The sequence below is a fragment of the Saccostrea echinata genome, unplaced genomic scaffold (genome assembly GCF_033153115.1).
Source record: "Saccostrea echinata isolate AGI-Se365-2 ecotype Australia unplaced genomic scaffold, CSIRO_AGI_Sech_v1 ptg000033l, whole genome shotgun sequence".
Taxonomy (NCBI): Eukaryota; Metazoa; Mollusca; class Bivalvia; order Ostreida; family Ostreidae; genus Saccostrea; species Saccostrea echinata.
Window position 1 is genome coordinate 3,382,161 of NW_026889782.1, and position 16,857 is coordinate 3,399,017.

Genomic DNA, 16,857 nt, shown 5'->3' on the forward strand with positions numbered 1-16,857 from the left:
TAACGACTGTAAAACCAACATGTTAAAATGCAGTTGTATTTATTTTTTGTAAAAGTTATTTTAGATGTTTTATCTCCTTGATGTTTTTACCATTAATGATCAAATTCAAAACAGTTAAATATAATCTAACGTAATTGAAATTCCCAACTTTTTCACAGAATTTTTTACTCTGTTTGCCTATTAGATACCCAGGAGCAGAGAAAACGTACATTTACTTACATTTATATCATTGCGTTTAGTCTGTTTGATTAATTCTCAGCGGCAGAGAAGAAGATGTTCATATTATAAGTGCATTAATGCTATATAATCAACAGAGCCCCGCCCAAACACCAGACTCCCTGACCCAGGGCCATGAAATTCACAATTTTCCAAGAGGCACCATTGCTCATCATAACTATGCATTTAGATTGCTTAATACCAAGCGGCAGAGAAGATGTTCAGATTATAAGTGCATTTTTGCTATATAATCAACAGAGCCCCGCCCAAACACCAGACTCCCTGACCCAGGGCCATGAAATTCACAATTTTCCAAGAGGCACCATTGCTCATCATAACTATGCATTTAGATTGCTTAATACCAAGGGGCAGAGGAGATTTTCAAAGCATTAATTCATTTTCAGTATATATTAAATAAGCCCCCCCCCCGGAACCCCTGACCCAGGTGGGACATTTTTCACAATTTTGGAAGAGGAACCCTTCCTCATTATAACTATATACTTAGTTCATTGGCTTAATACCAAGGGGCAGAGGAGAAATTTTCAAAGAATTAATGCATTTTTACTATATTATGATTAGAGGTCCGCCCTAACACGAAAACTCCTGACCCTGGGGCCACATCTTTCACAACTTTGGAACAGGCACTCATCCTCATCATACCCATGTACTTATAGTTCATATGCCAACAATATACTTAGTTCATATGCTGAGTAAAGTCGGGTGACCTAAAAATGTTAAGTCTACCCAACGTTGTAGGTTCAGACACACCTGCAAATTGTGCCGTGGGACACATCCAGCAATCAACTGCAAAAAAACAACGGTCAATTTACTACGTAGTTCTGTCTAGCAGGTCAAAATTTGCAAATTTACACCGGCAAATGGTGGCGTCTCCATATAATTTAAAAAATTTTGAGAGGGTTTTTAAACAAGCAAACAAACAAAGCTCCAACACCTATTTATGCACATTGGACAATACACAAATCAAAGAAACTTGTCTGAAAGAATTTAAAACTCGGGCCATCTTTGAAAAAAATGTTTCGTTGCCCTTTTCCGACGGACTGGCTAAAAATGGTCCGACTCCAAACCTTTTTTTTAACCTCCAGGAAGCAAATATTTTTTCTATGTATTCTAGACAATATATTTTTAAAATTTAGCAGTGAAATTGAATTTTTTTCATCCTGAGTCGGGAGAGGGCAAACAAACATTATTTTAAAGGTGGTCTCATTCAAACAGAAAGATTTTTAGGTGACCTGAGTCACTCAGGTGACCTATTGCTATCCGTTCTCGTCCGTCGGCGTGCGTCGTGTGTTAACATTTGAACATTTTTAGCTTCTTCTCTGAAACCGCTTAACCAATTTCAACCAAATTTGGCATATAGCATCTATGGGTGAAGGGGAACAAGAATTGTGAATTTCATGGTCCCTGCCCCCCTGGGGCCTGAGGGGTGGGGCTAAAACCACCAAAAATAATGCAATCTTTAAAAATCTTCTTCTTTACTCCAGGACATCAAGCAGTCAAACTGTTGGCATCATTGTAACAAGCATTGAGCCCTCTACCAAAATTGTGAAATTCATGGTCCCAGGGTCAGGGGTTCTGGCCCCAGGGTGGGGCTATATAGATCATATAGTGAAAGTGCATTATTTCTTTGAAAATCTTCTTCTCTGCTCCTGGGTATTAAATAAAGTAACTAAGTACATAGTTATGAAGAGCAAGAGTACCTCTTCCAAAATTGTGAAATTCATGACCCCAGGGTCAGGGGTTCTGGTGTTAGGGCGGGGCTCTATTGATTATATAGTGAAAATGCATTAATTCTTTGAAAATCTTCTTCTGTGCTCCTGGGTATTAAATAAAGTAACCAAGTACATAGTTATGATGAGCAAGAAGTCCTCTTCAGAAATTGTGAAATTCATGGCCCCTGGGTCAGGGGTTCTGGCCCCAGGGTGGGGCTATATAGATCTTATAGTGAAAGTGCATTATTTCTTTGAAAATCTTCTTCTCTGCTCCTGGGTATTAAATAAAGTAACTAAGTACATAGTTATGAAGAGCAAGAGTACCTCTTCCAAAATTGTGAAATTCATGGCCCCAGGGTCAGGGGTTCTGGTGTTAGGGCGGGGCTCTATTGATTATATAGTGAAAATGCATTAATTCTTTGAAAATCTTCTTCTGTGCTCCTTGGTATTAAATAAAGTAACCAAGTACATAGTTATGATGAGCAAGAAGTCCTCTTCAGAAATTGTGAAATTCATGGCCCCTGGGTCAGGGGTTTTGGCCCCAGGGTGGGGCTATATAGATCATATAGTGAAAGTGCATTATTTCTTTGAAAATCTTCTTCTCTGCTCCTGGGTATTAAATAAAGTAACTAAGTACATAGTTATGATGAGCAAAAGTGCCTTTTCAAAAATTTTGAATTTCATGGCCCGAGGGTCAGGGGTTCTGGTGTTAGGGCGGGGCTCTATTGATTATATAGTGAAAATGCATTGATTCTTTGAAAATCTTCTCTGCTACTGGAGATTATTTAAACAAACTAAGTGCATGATTATGATAGGCAAGGATGCTTCTTCCAAAATATTTAAATATGTGGCTTCAGTTTTTGGGGCTCTTTAGGAAGAGGGGGGGGGGCTCTATTGAAAAAGCATTAATTCTATTAATTAATCATTAATTAATCCTGTCTGCTCCTTAGCATTGAGCTGATAAATAAATTGCTTAGCTATGATGAAAATGGGAGGTTCGAACAGAATTTTTAAATCTTGTGATCCTAGGGTCAAGGGTTCTGGCATAACGAGGGGGGGGGGGGCTTTTGATAAAATAGTGGAAAAGTGTTAATTCTTCGAAGTCCATAGTTATGATGATGAGGGTAACTCTTCCAGATCTGTAAATTTCTTGACCCTTGGTCTTGGATTCTGGTGTTAGGGTAAGGATTTGTTGAATCTGTAGTGAAAATGCATTGTACCTGTGAAATTCTTCTCTGCTTCTGGGCATATCGGAACAAAACTGAGTAAAAGTTTAAATGATATAAGTAAGCGTATTTCTACCAGATTTTTGAACATCTGGACCATTTGTCTAAGCATTCTAGTCCTGGGCAGGGCTCTATTAATTTGTATTCTACTGAGAGAAGTTATTCCCCTTTTCCGTTCACTTTTGATAATTAATCACTGTAAATAATGTATTTGAAAGGTAAATAGAATAAAATAATTATGCAAGAATGTTTACAATATAATTCAAAAAGTATTTTCTTAGTTTTAATAATCAGGTAGACCTGTAAGTAATAGATAAATAAAAATGAGACAAAAATAACTTATCTTATTAAAAGTTCTTCAAAGACCATAAGAGAGGTCAATGCTAGAGGTCTTAATATGGGTTTAAAAATAGTACAGAAGCACTAATAGTTTGTTAATAGTCTGCATGGTGATAGTGTTAAGTGGAGCACAGATTAGAACTTAATTTATGAGTTGATACTGAATACTAGACTATGGAACGCCGGGACTGTCTTATATGAGGATTAAACATTATATGCAGTGTTCTCTTCATTATATGTGGTACTATTTTAATTATATGAAGTAGTTTTTACATTATATCGTGTGCATCTTCCATTATATACAATACTTCTTTCATTATATGATGTAGACATGTCATTATATTATGTACATCTATCATTATATGAGGTGTTTTTATCATTATATGAAGTGCTTGTAACATTATATGCGGTAGATCTAACATTATATGCAGTGAAAACAACAATATATTATGTACTTCTCACATTATATACTGTATATTCATCATTATATATAGTACTTCTCTTATTATGATGCTGATGAGCGTTAAATATTATGTTCGGTCCTTTTAGCATTACGTGCTGTAGATTTTGCATTTCGTTGTCATGCAGACACAGTATTATATGCTGTGCTTTCTTCTTTATGATGATGATCTTTCGGAAGCTTATTTTCGGAATCTCTCTGGGATATGAACGAAGATGGCGGCAAATAATGAGGATGCCGATTTAAGAGAAGCTTTGCTTAAAGCCGGTCTTCAAGTGCTGCACCCCAGATTTTTAAATGAAAACATCGATTTCGAAATAGCCCAGAACCTCTCCGATGGTCAGCTATCCAGTCTTGGTGTAGCGACCATCGGGGAGCGGCATAAATTACGAATAGCTTTAAGAGACGCTGCGGCAGCAAAACACCAAGGTAAGGTAATATGATCTAGATGTCGTTTAAATAATGAATAAAATGCTCCAAATCTGTTTACATTGGCCCCACCTCATATTGCATTTGTTACTTATTACACAGTGTTGGATTGTGTGCGGAGGTCAGAAGGGACACACGACTGCCCGACGTCTGGGGCAGGCCGGGGTGTACGTTATTTGATAAGCGTCCCGTGGCAGGGGGCGGATCCAGTGATTTTTGAAAGGGGGATTCCAGGGTGGTGCTCTCCCCTTCCGCCCAACAATCAAATATAAAATAACACACACAGAAATAATAATTATTCTCTTATGCATACTCCCTTTCACAGGCGCGGATCAAGGAATTTTCCAGTACATTTGGTCCAACTCTTACAAATGCCAGACTCAGCAATTTTGTGAGAAAAATGTCTAAACAACTTGTTCAACCTGAAATATCTGTAATAATAAATGTAAGAAAGGAGGGGGATGTAGACTCTTTCCTTTAATACTTTTTTCAGGTACATGACTCTCCTTTCCATTTTATAAAAGGTCAATTTTTTTGGGGGGGGGGGGTGGACATTTTAAAAATTTAATAACTCTTAATGGGGGGTCCTGACTTTCCTGCTTTCATGACTGTTTTTAAAATTAAGTGTCTTCTGAAGATTGTCTGAAAATGGCCAAATGATCCCCAAAATCTTCTAATGTCATTATGATATCAAACTGAAACTTTGCATGTTATTTATCATATATATACTAAATTATGTAGAATGTTTTCTTTCATTTACTCATAAAGAAAAATGCTTTGTTACAGCCTTTACATTTTTAAGCTTTGTGGTGTGGGTGGCTGAAAAGGGAGAGGTCGACTAGTGAAAGAAAACAAATGAAAGTAATACATTTGTTATAATAAAAATATATCTCCTCAGGGTGTATGAGGAGACAACTTGATTCTCTCTATTATGTAGAGGTAGAAAAGTAGAATTTAGAAGTAAATTTGAAAATTTCATCCTGGCTACCTACGATGTGACCAGCAGATACATACACCAACATGGAATTTTCTGACTACAATCTGTCGAAAAAGCATATCTGGAAGACTATATTAACTTTAAGCTTATCACCTTCGAGTAACCTGTTTCATATCACAAGAAAGAATTTTAATGATTTTCTCCTATGTATATTGTCAGTGTTAAAACCGTACATGTACATTATAATATTACCAGTTTAAATGTAATTTGTCAACGGAAATTGACAACAACGCTGTACAAAATGACAATATTCTTAAACAAAAGTGGCGGCCCCTGTCGACCATCGTAGATTTGACAGGAAGGCACATTTTTTATGTTATATTTGTGTTTGTTTGTTTGTCTGTGAATTTTTTGTTTAATATTCAATTTACAGAACTATTCTGACGAACTAAATACTAATGAATATGCAATAGAACCCAGACTTCTTCGTTGTTAATTGAAAAAATGCAATGTTCACAAAACAATGAACATGATGAATAAGAACACTTGTTGAATACAGGAAATGACCTATGATTTTACATTCATGAAAATATAACAACTAAAATCTAAGGCCCGACTAAACATTTATACTCAGTGGTGCAGGCAACCAAAGTGTGAGATCTGGGTGTCATCTTTAGACTACATTTGTGTCGGTCTCGACTTTTGGAAATTATTTGCTATTAAATGCATAAATCTTAAGATGGCATTAATTTTGTTATATTGTAATATGAAATTATGAAATGTATAAGATATGAGGTTGTGCTTATTTTGATACAATGTGCAGGCAAAACAAGATATGTTTGTGAAACACTGATGCCCCTGTATGGCAGGTTATGGCGAGGGTTGAAGTTTCTCAAATGCAAGTCAAATTTCAAGGTCAAGGACAAAGATCAAAATTGTTGGTATCCAAAGGAAGGTCTTGTCACAAGGAATACACCTATGAAATATGAAAGCCCTAGTACTAACGGTTCAAAAGCTATGGTCAAGGTTAAAGTTTTTTAAAAGTGGGTCAAACTCTAAAGTCAAGGTCAAAAGGTCAAATACTTTTATACCCATTGAAAGATCTTGTCACAGGGAATACACATGTGAAGTATGAAAGCCCTAGCTCCAACTATTCAGAAGTTATGACCAAGGTTAAAGTTCAGAAATTTTTGGTAAAAGTGGGTCAAACTCTAAGGTCAGCTGCAGAACTGTTGCTCTCAGGTTCAGAAAATTCGACTGATAAACCACAGAGCTACATATCAAAAGAACATCCATTTGCCGAGAAAATGTGAATAAAATATTTGGAGGTTGAAACATCATGTATATTCACTTATAAAGAAAACAATATGCATGTAAAAAAAAAAATGAGATAAATAAAACCGATCGGGTGTGTTATTTTAGCATAACACCAATAAGGAGCTCGGGGTGCAATTTTTTTAACTGATACTTCAAGACCACATACGGCTGTTTGGAACCGTTGAAAGGTAAATAATGTGTCAGGAATGGGAGTAAAATATATCATTTATTATTGGATACCATGTTTGAAGCGGTGAAATGCATAAAATACAAGAAATAATACCCGAAGCGAGCGACAAAAAAGCGGCGGTGTAAATCGAAGGTTTTAACAATGCTTGAATCTGTAGCTCTGTTTTATCTGTCCAAATTTTCTCAACCAGAGAGCTACAGTTCTGCAGCTAGGTCAAGGTCAGGATGTCAAATTTGGTGGTACCCTAAGAAAGGTCTTTTCACAAGGAATACACCTGTGAAATATGAAAGCCATAGCCCCACCCACTCAAAAGTTATGGCCAAGGTTAAAGTTTTTGAGGACATACAGATAGATAGACAGACAGACGGACGGACAGGGCAAAACTATATACCCTGAATCTTCAATTACAGCATTAAAAAAGAGCTCAAACTCAAAAACTCAAATTTATGCCTCTCTGCTAACTAACGAATTGTGTACACTTGGCTAGCAAAGATGTATTTCACGGGAAGGCACAACAGTGAATATTATATTATTTTTGCACAATTGACAAAAGGCATATTTTCAGGAACAGATTATTTTCACGCCCACCCCCACCCCTTTTCCAAAACCAAGAAATAAAAATTCCTTTAAAGCTAAAAAGATATTTCTAAGAGGATAATGCGAAAGTTAGGCAAGGTCTTAGAAATATGGATAGAAAACTTTAAATTATGAATTGTGATTTGTACAGTAAGAAAATAATTTCTTTAAACTTACATGTATCAGGTGAAAAACTTAGATAGACAATGTGCAGATTTATTTTCATGCATTGTAATTTGAAAAAAAAAGTTAAAGATATACTTTTTTCCTCATCATTGAAGTATTTTAAGAATGTTAAAGCAGGGCTAGACAAATAGCATTGCCCAACAATAGGTACATCCAATTTTGTTTGGTGGGCAAGTTATTTGAAAAGTGGTAGTTGTCCTATAGTTAACTATGATGGAGCCTCAATAAAAATTTTGTGTTTTACATGAATTTTTGTAGAAAGCTTCTTTGACAATCACAAGGTCTATATCTGGGTTCACATATTTTCTTTAGAATTTTAAATGCAATTTAGAGCAGGTGGGTAATGTTTGTCATTTTAGAACCAATTTAAAGGTACTTAGTATAATTCTAATTTTCATTTTAACTAAAATTGGCCTCAAGCTGTGTTTCATTATATGTTTTGCCTTAGGCAAGGCTTTAGAATGTACATGTGTTATATGCTATTATGATGGTATACCAGATTTTAATTTTAAAATATAAATTGTAGTTTTAAACCCAGAGCCTGGGAGAAACATCAGGAACATTCAGATAGAACGATCACGTCTCTTTGCCACTGGTAGAACATCAGTATCTTCAAAGGCGAAAAAAAAGAAACCAAGAACCTGGACAGCAAATTTTATTTGTCTTGCAGACAGAAACCAAATGAAAGTGCCTACATCTGTTGAAAGAGAAATTCTGTTCAAGGCTGGTTTGGGTTACAAGAAGATTCAGTTATGTGAAGAAGACAAAGAAAATGACCTGATGAAAAAACTCACTGATGAAAGCAACTTCTACCAACTCCAAAATATTGGTGGATTTGAATTGTTACGATGTAAACCCAACTGCAGAGAACTCTGTACAATTGGCTGCCCATGGAATGTTGGTGACCTAAAAGCTGCTGTTGGGAGCCAAGCTAAAATTTATATTCGTCCAATTCAGAGAAGTTTGTCTTTGAAACAAACACAACCCCAAAAAGAAACGACTAGGAAGGAGAAGTGCAAGGGATGTGAAAGAGAATATCCTATCAATGATCTGAGGAACCATGTGAAATACTGCTTCCTATCTAATCAATTCCCTGAGTCTGATGAGGAACATTATGAACTTCCGGACCCATTTGGAGAGGAAAATATTACAGACTTATATAAAATTCAAATGGATGAAGGTGTACAAACTTCACTTGATGCTGCATCTGAAATGCAGCTGTCACAGGTTACAGAACACAGAAGTAACTGGGTACCACCAAATGCCCCTGTTCCTGTGCAGCAATCAGACATTACAGAACACAGAAGTAACTGGGTACCACCAAATGCCTCTGTTCCTGTGCAGCAATCAGACATTACAGAACAAAGAAGTAACTGGGTACCACCAAATGCCCCTTTTCCTGTGCAGCAATCAGACATTACAGAACACAGAAGTAACTGGGTACCACCAAATGCCTCTGTTCCTGTTCATCAATCAGACATTACAGAACAAAGAAGTAACTGGGTACCACCAAATGCCTCTGTTCCTGTGCAGCAATCAGACATTACAGAACAAAGAAGTAACTGGGTACCACCAAATGCCCCTTTTCCTGTGCAGCAATCAGACATTACAGAACACAGAAGTAACTGGGTACCACCAAATGCCTCTGTTCCTGTGCAGCAATCAGACATTACAGAACAAAGAAGTAACTGGGTACCACCAAATGCCTCTGTTCCTGTGCAGCAATCAGACATTACAGAACACAGGTTACCAATGATGGAGACAACACAGTATCCCAACAATTCATAAAACAATTTTTCTGAAACTGGAGATGAAAGATTAATTGAACATGAGCAGAGATTGACTAGTACAGTAGATTCTTTTAGTATGGCAGAAAACAGAATGACTGAGAGAGAAGATACACCTAGTCAGGTTGAAGAAAATAACTTGCAACAACTCTTTACAACAGTTTCTGATGTCGTAGGAATGGTTAAAAATTATTGTAAAGATAGAAATATTGTGGACCCTGTCGACATCTTGAAAATTTTTCAAAAACATATTGTCACAGGTAGAAAACTAGATTTAGTGAGTGATTCAGAGACTATAGAGGGCATGACAAATTTAATAATGGTCGATCGACAGAACATTTTAAACACAGCAGTAGAAGAAATTCAATCTTTAGAAGATTTGAGACCATGTTTGGAAGTCCAGTTTTATGGAGAGGTATAAAAAAAATGATGCTACCTTTGTTTGGGTGACTTAAAGCATTTATAAAATTTCTAATGAATGTTAGATAAAATCAGAATGGAAGGAAGATATAATTGACAATAATTTTTCATTATTTACTTTAGACAAAAATGAATCTTCAAAATCTTGAGAGAAAAAAAAATGTACTTGCATTCATGTCAAAATTGAAATAATATGTAACACACCATAAAATGCTTTAAAAACATAATGCAATATACAATCAAGCTTTGAGGGACACATACAATTTTTGTCCCACTAAGAAATTTTGAATTGCATTAAGGCCATTCCAAGTTTTTTCTATGTTTAGCATTGGAATTGGATTGGTTTTGAGATTATTAATTTAAACAATCAAATTCAAAGAATTGTGGTCCCCAACTTTTGGTGTCTTAGAGGATGGGATGTCAAATATGCATGCCCTATCATATGTCATTCAAAAGTGATCACCAAAGTTACAATTTTTTTTTAAATTAGGTCAAACATAAAGGCCAAGGGGTCAAAAATCATAGCATGCTTGGAAACATCTTGTTGCAGGTAATGCACATGTCAAATATGAAAGCCCTATAGATTTCTTCTCAATAAAAAGTTATAAGGAAAGATAACATTTTTGAAAAGTAGGTCAAACTTCAAGGTCAACAGGGTCAAAAGTCATAGTATATTCAGATAGGCCTTTGAACAGGTACTGTAGATTCCATATTTTACGCGAGTACTTAATATCGCGAAATGGCTCTTAGGCGTCAAATCACAAGAACAATAACTCGCGAGTGGACAGTTGGCCAAAAGACTTTATATGGATTTAAGCTCCATAAAAATAAAAACGAGTAATTTTATTTCGCGAGAGCTGCTTCTCGCGGAATTTCGCGGTAATTAATTCCTCGCGTATAGTAATATACATGTATAATATGAAAGCCCTATCTTTTCTCTTTCAAAAGTTATGAACAATTTAAAGTAATCTGAGAATTTTTGAAAAGTAGGTCAAACTCCAAGGTCAAGGTCATGGTTCAAATATCATAGTATATTTGGAAAGGTCTTGTCACAGGTAATGTATATGTTATGTATATGGGAAATATAAGAGCCCATCTCTTCTCATTCAAAAGTTAGGACCAAGATTAAAGTATTTGTGACAGACGGACAGGCTGACAAAATGACAGAGGAATGAAATTTAATGTCCCCTGGCTTTGCAAAAGCGGGGGACAAAAACCCCCCAATAAATTCTACAATTATTCATATAATGTCATTTTTTTTTTCCTTTTGGTGTGTGCGTGTTTTTCCTGGACAGAGAATTTCTTGTTGTTAGGGTGGATGGTAAACAAAGTAAGTGAAAGGAAAAACTTGGAATGGCCTAATAATAATCATTGGTAATACATAAATTAGCAATATTATAATCATTCATATTTTATTATTCAACAGTCAGCCATAGATCTCGGTGGACCAAGGAAAGAGTTTTTTGCTCTTGTGCTCCGGGAAATAAAGGAGATGTACTTCAACCCTGTCAAGGAGTGGTCATCATCAAGCTATGAAGTAGTAGGAAAAATATTAGGTATGTTATACAGCCAAGATACCAGATTATATCATTGAGGAAGTTAGCAAGACTCCATTTCCCAAAGACCAAGCCCAGGATCATGAAGCAGTTTTAGAATGAAGTCAAAATTTCAGTCATTCATAGAATGAATTATTGTTAGAAACTGATACTTGAAAATTAAGATAAACAGCATGAAAGGAAAACAAGTTTAAATACCATTTCAGTTTTTATGTGATTTCTACATGTATATTGTAAAAATTGAAGACAATTGACAAAAAATTGACTTGATTTGAAGATTGCTTCATGAGCCTTGGGCTCCCCATGGAAAAAAAGACCTTTAAATCCTTCATAAAGTTCTTCAACTGACTGAAAAGAGATGAGATTGATTGTTTGACGGTGTCTAGTCAATTTTAACCCTGCTCTAGTCGGACCATGGCAAAAGGCCCCAGACTATAATTGTGACATTTTTTTTAAAAACTACAATATTTTATTAGATACCATAGTCACTAAAGTGAACTATTGTTATTTCAAATTTAAAAAGATCTTTGAAATTATTTTTCATGTTCGATGCAACTAAAGCCTTTCAGGCTTTTGATTTTGTATATCTATATTTATGTCTTTTCTAAGCTCTGAGTCTCCTCCAAAATGGAAAACTTCCAAGAGTTTTCAGTTCAGATATTGTAGAGGAATTTACCAGTCCCAATGCTAGGGAGTTCATTCAGGAGCTTCGAAAGGGATTAGATGCCCTTGGACTTTGTCAGGTAAAGTTAAAATGCATATATATATATATATATATATATATATATATATATATATATATATATATATATATATATGGAGAAATATAATGATCACATCAGTTGTTATAAAAGATTGACTATGAAAGATTTCAAGTCAAGAAAGTAGTGTCATCACTGTAATATAAAAGTACTGCAGTTAAAAATTGGGACATTTTTCAGATGATGAGTACTTTTCCACAGCTTCTTCATCTGTTCACTGATAATGATACACAAAACTTTCTGACATTAAAGAGGCTAACTAGTCTTTTGAAAGCTGACTTCAGTGTGGATGGGTCCAATCAAAGGCAGGCAGAGGGAAAGATTTACTCTGCATTCATTAAATATTTGCGGGAGGTTGCTGGTTAGTATAAAAACTTCTTATATTTTGTATTTTTATTTTCTATTTTTAAATTAATATTTATTACCATTTAAGACAACTGGGCCATAGCACTATATCGGGAAAATCTTTCAAAATATTCTAAACCATGATTAATCAAAAAGATATGGAAGCATCCTCAGTAAGTTTGTTTACATCATGATAGTAATTTGGTCATTTATGAAACAAAGGGAGAAAATACAGGAAATGTAAATAAAAGAAAAGTAATGGTTGGGCAAAGCTTAAAAATCTTCTTCTCAAGAACCACTGGGCCAGAAACTTATGTGGAAATATCCTGGGGTAGTATAGATTCTAAATTGTTCAAATCCTGACCCCAGGGGTAGGGCAGGGCCACAATAGAGAATCTAATTTTTACATTGAAATATATAGAAAAATTTTTAAAAATCTTCTTCTCGAGAACCACTGGGCCAGAACAGCTGAAACTCATGTTGAAGCATCCTGGGGTAATGTAGATTCTAAAGTCATGACCCCCAGGGGTAGGGCAGGGCCACAATAGGGAATCCAAGTTTTTCGTTAAAATATATAGGAAAAATCTTTAAAAACCGTCTCCTCAAGAACCACTGGGCCAGAAAAGCTTATGAGGAAGCATCCTGGATTGGTGTAGATTCTAAATTGTTTAAATCATGACCCCTGGGGGTAGGATGGGGCCACAATAGGTATGACAAGGGGGGAAATGTTGTGAAGAACAGCATGGTCAAAGTTATTCAGCAGAGCATTGTGGTCCATGAGCCTCTAGTTTAAACAGAAATTTTGCCCACTCTGAAGACTGGGATCATCAAATCTTGTCAGTATAAAACTTCAGGATATGTTGACCCAAATGTAGGTCACAATGATCTACATTTTTAATTGTATCATTTTTCTTTGTCAAATCTTTTATAGCTTGGATACTGAGATGCCTAGCATCATCAAACCCTGTCAGTTGATGTTCCTTTTGAGCCTCAGGATATATTTATCCAAAATATGTCAAAATGACACTTGTGGAATTTATCAAAAGAGGGATTAAAAGCTCTTTGGCCTCTTGTTGTCCATCTGCCTGTCCACCCCATTCCATGTCTGAACAATTTCTTTGTTATTAAAATCATATGAAAAAAATGTGTATAATTTGTATGACTCAAAGGTTGCTTATATGTCAAAATACATGTTATGATCTGAACCCAGGGGCTTTGAAGAAATGCAACAATAGATATTAAAAACAATGAATTTTTCTTATTTTCAGGAGGAAGAAGGGGGGATGTTTCATTATGCAGCATCTTGAAATTTGCCACTGGTTCAGAAGAAGAACCAGTTCTAGGATTCCACATTCATCCATCAATAGCATTCGTGAAAAATGCATCTTTAGTACCAACATCCAATACATGCATTAACAAACTGAATTTGCCTATCCCAGATGGGAACATGGAAGTACCTTCCCATGACATCCTGTTTAATCTCTATGATTATGCATTTTGCAATGCTTACTTTGGACTTCAGTAAAGAATACTTCAGTAATGTTAAAAAATAACCAGAACATTCAGGTTTCAGATAAAATTTAAGACAAGGGATTGCCCCAACACTATACTGGCATTATCCAATTTGTCTTTCTGTTCAATTTTTCATATTTTCTTGTTCAGAAATCATTTTAGCTCACCTCGACAAAGTTGACGTCGGTGTCCCAATTAAAGTTATAGGAGCAGGTCCATTTCCAAGTAATTATAAGCCCTACCTGGATCAATGCACCTAGGGATGGACACTACCATACTTGCCTCAGATGCTGGATTTGTCTTATATTTTCCAGATGAATGCTTAGGTTAAAGTTTTTTGAGCAAGTCCATTCCCAAGTAACTATATCCCCTTTCTGGACCAAACTTTCATGGATGATGCACATAGGGATGTACACTACCCAATCTGCTTCGGATGCTGGATTTAACCTACATTTTCCAGATGAGTGAATTTTAGCCATATTTTAACCAGTTTTACTTTAGCCTGGATGATGTTTCTAGGGGTGGACACTTCCAGTCTTGCTTTAGATACTGAATCTGACCTACATTCTTCAGATGAGTAACCAGGGTAATGTTTTTAGTGTAGCTCTATAATTATATGACCTGGTATGATTAAACTTGGATCTAAGGATGGACACTTCCAGACTTGCTCCAGATGTTTGAACTGACCGACATTTTCCTGATTAGTGAACAGGTTACGATTTTTGGAGCAGATCCATTTCCGAGTAACTGTAAGTCCTACTTAAACAAACTTGCATGGATATTGATCTTCGAATGCACACTAACTAGAAAAAAATATGATGTGAGATTTGTCATACCTATTGATGACATTTGTCGAGGTGAGCTTTTAATCTTTGATTACCTATGTTGTAAACTGTTTTGATTTTTTTTCTTTCAAACAAGAAGTTTGGAGGGATGAAGTTGTACACCTGTATTTTGCAGCTTTATCTGTCAATATTTTAGAGTTACTGCTATTTAATTAAAGTTGTCCTTTTGCCTAGATGTATTTCAGTGGCATTTTTGTCTGGATCTATTCAATGATTCTTTAGCTGTTAAACTTGTGGAATTCTAATATTTCAGTCAGCTGTCTTTCAACAAAGATGTAATTTATTTAACAGTTATACTTTAAAGGCTATTGTTTCCTGATGGAATACTTTAATTTGGTGATTCTACTCTTTCTTACTACTATACCACCATCGATCAACAAATTTTGAAGATACATTTATCTATAGGAATCACCAGTCTGACTGTCCATCTAGCTTTCAGATTGTCAGTCCAATATGGACTTAAGCTTTGTAATGGAAGAACATTTTAATATGTTCATACATCACAGAAAGGTATATATTAATTTATGATCTGAGGGTAAGTCATGACTTAGGGTCATTTGAAAATTTTCAAGGTCATTGAATTCAAAAGCATGCAATTCCTGGCACAGCCATCTTTTTATTTTCTAGTGCTGGGATTGTATAAACCCCTGCTTGACACAAAGATTGTTCATGACATAAGGATGTGTTTTCTGGAAAAATGTCTTTGTATATGGTCAAGGTCAGTGTAAAACTCTAATCTTCTTGAAAGAAGATGGGCGTGCAGAATGCCTATAGCTTCAGTTATTAAAATATCATATCCAGTTTGTGAATTAAGTATTTAAAGTAAAGTTCTCATTATTGAAATTTATGAAATTATGTTAAACAAAACTTTCTGAGAAAGAAAAAAATCTCAGGAAAATAATATTCTTGAAAAATAATATGGTGTATGTATTCATTGGATTCGAACCCTGGCAATAAAAATCCAGAGTATCATATTGCTTCGAGACTAACACGCTAACCACTACGCTACACAGCTTCTGATGAATTGTGGCATTTAAATCATATTTGTGATATGACCATTGACTTATGGACTTCTAGTATTTCTCAGAAAGATGCAAATGTTTTGTCATAAAAGTGTATTTTTAAGGTAGAGTGGGTCAATGCTCCTTGTTTTTGTAAACCAAAAAATGTATATTTTCATGCAAAGTTTAAGGTTAAAGTATGAGAAAATGATCCTTTTTGTCCTCTTTCGTGTGTGTATGCTATTTCATAGGCAAATAATTTCAGTCTTTGTGAGATTTTTGTAAATTGTAAACTAAAGGCAATTCGTCGGTCTTGTTCACCCATCTTCTTTGTAGCATGTAGAAATTCTCAAAACTTCTTCTTGACAAAAGTATCCTATTATTTGTCTTGGATTAATTGCAGGGTCATTTGGACAAAGTTAAAGTCTAAGGGTTCATACTCTACACAAAGCTTGCTTGTGACTAGAGGGGGTGTCATGGTCATAATTCAGTTGCATATAATTGGGATGAGGACCAAAGGAATTGCATTGTAAATTTGTTTAAATTTTACGGAGTACTTCTAATCTGCATTTATTAAGCTACAATCAACTATTGCGACTTTGTTAATATGTTTACAAGTTCACAATTATTTTTATATAATTCCTTTGAAATAAAACAAATGATTGATTTAGATTTAATTGCTTTATTGATAACATCATTTATATTTATACCAAGAAGGAGATGGAGTCAGAATATTATGTGTATGTACATGTACTTGTATGTAACTATGGTGAATATTGAAGAGTCTAGTAGCTTTAAACATAAATGTTGAAAATATTCATGCAGAAAAATGCCACCATTTTGACCAGTTAGTTTTGTATTTTTTTTTTTTTTCATTTGATGTTTTGAGAAGTTGATAATAAATTTTTGGAATGATCAGAGTTGTGTTGTACTTGGATAGTGGCTACAATTAATAAAATTGACACTAAAACAAATTTTTCCTATAGCTGGGAAAAAACTACATAATTAATGGATTTTTGCAGGT

General features: G+C 35.2%; 1 pseudogene; it reads left to right on the plus strand.

Moving 5' to 3' along the window:
* The first annotated feature begins 3,975 nt into the window (after nt 1-3,975).
* Nucleotides 3,976-14,000, plus strand: LOC133198574 (uncharacterized; annotated as a pseudogene).
* The last annotated feature ends 2,857 nt before the right edge of the window (nt 14,001-16,857 follow it).